General features: G+C 40.5%; 1 long non-coding RNA gene across 1 annotated transcript; it reads left to right on the forward strand.

Annotated features, from left to right (window-relative positions):
• Window positions 1–527: 527 nt before the first annotated feature.
• LOC127374672 (uncharacterized) lies at window positions 528–2,437 on the forward strand. Its single transcript, XR_007887095.1, has 2 exons — window positions 528–906; window positions 965–2,437. It is a non-coding gene; the product is annotated as an uncharacterized LOC127374672 (long non-coding RNA).
• The last annotated feature ends 2,899 nt before the right edge of the window (window positions 2,438–5,336 follow it).

Here is a 5,336-nt window from a genome sequence, read left to right on the forward strand (position 1 = left end):
AGGATGTTACAAATAAAGTTATTATCTAAAAAACTGTAACAAACTGACACAGTGGATACAAACTGAAATTAATATCTACAGTCCTCTGCTCACAGCTCTCACTAAATCTGTAATCTGTTTCCTCATTAAACAGTGTATAAACTCTAGAGCTATCTTCTATATTTAATCAATAATCTATAATCAATAAACAGTGTATAAACTCTAGAGCTATCTTCTATATTTAATCAATAATCTATAATCAATAAACAGTGTATAAACTCTAGAGCTATCTTCTATATTTAATCAATAATCTATAATCAATAAACAGTGTATAAACTCTAGAGCTATCTTCTATATTTAATCAATAATCTATAATCAATAAACAGTGTATAAACTCTAGAGCTATCTTCTATATTTAATCAATAATCTATAATCAATAAACAGTGTATAAACTCTAGAGCTATCTTCTATATTTAATCAATAATCTATAATCAATAAACAGTGTAAACAGTGTATAAACTCTAGAGCTACGTTCTATATTTAATCAATAATCTATAATCAATAAACAGTGTATAAACTCTAGAGCTATCTTCTATATTTAATCAATAATCTATAATCAATAAACAGTGTATAAACTCTAGAGCTGTGTTCTATATGGAGTTGATCAATAATCAATAATCAGAAGCTGTCACACACTGACTGTTTACCATCCACTGTTTAGATCTTGGTGCTTTTTAACTCTAGATTTGAACCGGATGAAGGATTTTAGTCATCAGACGTCTGGATCTTAAGTTATCAGAGAAACAAGCTGAGCTAACGTTAGCAGCAGCTCGGCTCGCAGCCCCTCCGGGACGTCCTTTGTCTGTCCAACAGCGTGGGAGAAGCAGTGATTGTTAAGGTGGAACTGCTTTATTCAGTGTGTTTAAGGTGGAACTGCTTTATTCAGTGTGTTTAAGGTGGAACTGTTTTATTCAGTGTGTTTAAGGTGGAACTGCTTTATTCAGTGTGTTTAAGGTGGAACTGCTTTATTCAGTGTGTTTAGTGGTTTTAATCAGCGGGTCTGTTTGTGTTGGAGAGGAGGAGACCTCTGTGGATCATTGGGCTCCCGGTAGAAACCTCCTGAACCATGAACACTGAAGGAATCCTAACCGGGAGAAGCTGACTGCAATGACGCCAATGGTGGTGAAGACAACAACTCCCATGATCCCACGCTGCTTCAACACCTCATCACACTACCTGTTAGTGGCAGAAAGTACAGACTGTACGTTCAGATTTACAGATTCTCTTGTAATGATGAAGACTGTCTGACAGGTACAAACATGTATGTGTGTTCTGACCTCTGACCCCAGCTGACGATTGGGTGTTGCCATGGCAGTGGCCACAGATCAATACCCATTCAATTCAGAGGTGAGAAGGGGTTGATGGGAAAAGTTTCTCCCTCCTCCTCCTCCTCCTCTTCATCGTCTGTATGTATGCTGCTCTGAAAGAAAGATTGCACAGACTCTGATAACCCAAGACTGAAGTGAGGTGTACTCTCTCATTGGTGGATCTGTCACTGTTTTTCTGTGTGTTTGGGTCTGTTCAGGTCCAACACAGTCTGGATCAGGTAAACATAAATATACAGAATGTACAGGTATATAAATCAAGCGCTCTGAAGGTTGGTATCAGTGTCCCACAAGAGTCTTTTTTTGGTCCTCTTTTATTCATATATACATTTGTATGCAGATGATACTGTGATATACACTTCAGTATCATATCAAACATAAACCTATTTAAAATTCTGACAAAACAAAATGCAGCTGGTCTATTTTTGATGGAAGCTGCTGCTGGCAGGAAGTCAGACACCCAATCCGGTCAATTACCAAATGAAAGTACCCTGAGCAGACTCCTGATCATTAAAATAGACAAAAAGGAAATTAACTAAACACTTTTTCCATATTTTCCCACGTTAAACCCCTAAAATTCAAGAAGGCCTTTGTAGAAGAAATCTGGGTTGAAGAAAACTTCACTCAGGTTCCTGACAGAAGTTTCCACCATTTTACTGTAATCAATGTAAAATAGTTTGTCTCATTACAGAGTTTACTGCCATGTCAAAAAACAGCGATTTAATCAGGAAACAGGAAAGACAATATCAGGATCAAATCAAATTAGGTAATACATTTGTCTTCCACACCTCGAAACCCCTAGTTAAGCTTTGGAGACCCCTACTGGGGGTTGGGAACCACTGGTCTACAGTGTTGGGTTTTGTTATTTTACTTTATTATTTCAGTTTGGGCTGGAGATCACAGCTGGTCCAGTTTTCAGTCATGTTTTAATTTATTTTAGGTGTAGTTTAGAGTGAATCAGCTGCCTCAGCTGTTCCCCTAATGTTTGTTCCTTTTGTTCAGGAACCTTTTGATGTTTGATTCCTGTTCAGATTCATTCTCTTAACAATAAAGCCTGTGAGTTTTCCTCCAGATTTCTGGTGTTGGCGTCCTTTACATATTTCGGACTCTAATAGAGTTTATGTTTGTTTACTTTGGAGTGATATTGTTTACGTGATTATGGTGATATTGTATATGTCACGTTCATCACTTTATCACAGCTCATACATTCCTTATTCATCATCTTATATAAAAAAGTAGGAAGGCTACAATACCTAGAGGCCAGAATTACTGGCCTTTCTCTATAAAACGGGACCAAAAGCTCACATGGATGATAATCATTTAATGATCAGTTATAACCAATTAAACACCTCAATAAACCTTTTATTTTTTAAATCTTTAATACTGAGTTCTTTAATGAGAGAAATAAACATAAAAAGTAAAATGAGCTGGATGGAAACTTTAACTAAAGAACATTTTAAAGTTTGTGTCTGCTCTTTAAGGTGGGTCAGGTGAGTCTGAACGATCCAATCAGATCACTAATGAGGAAACAGGTGTATTAACGAGCTGAACACACACACACTTTTGTCTGCTGGCAGCCTGATTGGACGAGGTGAGACAGGTCACAGACACACACACTTAGATACCGATCAATATCAGGCCAATCAATAGGTTGTGTATCGATCAACAGTAATGGAGAGCATCAGTCTGAGAGAACGAGCTGCAACTAAAACGAGAGAGGGAGAGAGCATCTCTGACAGCATGAATGAAACAGGCTAATCGCTAACAGAGACATTAGTGCCGTCTGCTAACACACACACACACACACAGACACACACACACACACACACACACACACACAGTGCCAGCTGCTGTCAGGGCAGGCTGCCATGTTAGCATGTTAGCAGCTAGCTCAGCAGCTAAAACCAGCTGTCTGTTCTTTTTATTGCTCAGATTGTGTTTGGTTACTTTATTTGCACCCGTAGGCAAAGACAGACTTTCGTCTTGACCCAAAAACTTTTTTTTGAAGGACAATTTTCTTTCTCTGCCCCAAAAGAATAATTGAAACTCAAGTATGATACTCCCCAAACAAAGTCTGTCGTTTTGAAAACATACCAAAGCCCCCAAATGCCTGCGTTCTACTTAACCAAACCCACTCATTTGATCCTGGACGAGCCCCCAGTTCAACCAACAATAAGTCATTTTTGGTTCTGACGTGAAAGACTGACGGCCTCCAGACCAGACTGACCTGACTCCGCCCACCACACTCCTGGAGGGTCGCCACAGTCTGGATACGTCTTACTACTGCGAGAGTCAGGAAGAGTTTATTCTCATTCTATGTTTAATTGTTTCTTTCTCTGATCTGAAGGTCGGAAGGAACAAAGTACAAACATTACTGTACTTCTGTGTGGATCTTAAAGTGTTTGATCAGCAGGGGGCGCTGCAGGCATCAGCGCAGCAGAAACTGCATTCTGGTTCACACCATGAAAGGTCTTTATGATGAAACACAAAACATGTCGGTTTAATACGAGTGCAGCTGTGACCTCTTCACTAACCGGTTCACTAACCAGTCTACTAATCGATCCACTCACCGGTTCACAAACCGGTTCACTAACTGGTTGAGTAACTGGTTCACTAACCGGTTCCCAGTGAGCTGCAGGTTTATCTCTGTGTGTCCTTCTGCTCTGATAACTGCTGTTAGTTTAAAAAGATTTCAGAGAGACAGACAGACAGACAACAAAGGAGAGACAGAAACAAGTGAAAAAAGGAAAAGGAGTGTTGATGGAGGAGGGGAACTGCTGCTGCCACAGCAACCAGAGCTCCCTGCTCTCAATCAGGTCCTCAGGGAGACCCCCGAGCTCCGAGTGTGTGTGTGTGTGTGTGTGTGTGTGTGTGTGTGTGTGTGTGTGTGTGTGTGTGTGTGTGTGTGTGAGTGTGTGTGTAAAGGCTTTGCCTGGATACAGAAACAGAATCACATGTTATCCTGCGACAGAAGAAAAAGAGAAACTGTGATTATTATGGTCTGGACACACACGCACACACACTGGCTCTCTCTTTAAAGGGACACATCCACTTTTTGACAACAAAAGGGATTTCCTCTTTCTCTCTCTGTCTCTGTCTCTCTCTCCCTCTGTCTCTGTCTCTGACTCTCTGTCTCTGTCTCTCTCTCTGTCTCTGTCTCACTCACTTTCTCTGTCTCTCTCTGTCTCTCTCTCTGTCTCTCTTTCTCAAAAGTCAAAGGTCTCTCGCCCACCACAGGCCTAGTCGTCATAACCACGGCAGCGGAAGATCAAAACATCACACGTGTCCCCCACAATGCACCTGACCTCGTCTGACGTAAACTGACCTGAAGATTAAAGACAGGAAGAAGAAACAGGATGGGGGAGGAGTCAGCGGTCTGATCCTGATGACCCTCAGTAATACTGGGTCTGTGTGGACCCTGCAGTTCGAGTCCTGGGTTCCTGGATACCAGATGGAGTTCCCGGTGTCGTAATAAACTAAATGACAAACACATCCATCGGTACCAACCAGGTCATGCTAGCATGTCTGGAAGAAGGCTAAATAATCCTCCAGTTAGGCAAAATTTTGTTGAAAATTGACATTATCAAAAAGATCCATTGACCTCTGACCTCAAACTATCTGAATGAGAATGGTTCTACGGGGATCCACGAGTCTCCCGTTTACTCGTGGGTTAGGGTTAACCCTCTGATCCTGTGCAGTGTTTTGGATGGGGAATAAATTTCACCTTGTGTATTTGTTTGTTCATTTTCAGGTTCTTTTTTCAACAATGTTTCTCCTTTGTAATATTCTTTCAGCCTGAGCAGCGCAAAACATTTTAGTTCATATACATTCTGTATAAAGCGATATAATACACCACAGCCTTTTAACTTAAATCACTTCAATGCTTCCCTGAGACAGCATTGAAGTTGCATTGAACTGCATCTTTTTCAAAAGTTACACTTTTGCTTTCGTTTACGGCAGGTAACAATTGCA

Source organism: Dicentrarchus labrax, unplaced genomic scaffold (genome assembly GCF_905237075.1).
Source record: "Dicentrarchus labrax unplaced genomic scaffold, dlabrax2021, whole genome shotgun sequence".
In the NCBI taxonomy this organism is placed as follows: domain Eukaryota; kingdom Metazoa; phylum Chordata; class Actinopteri; family Moronidae; genus Dicentrarchus; species Dicentrarchus labrax.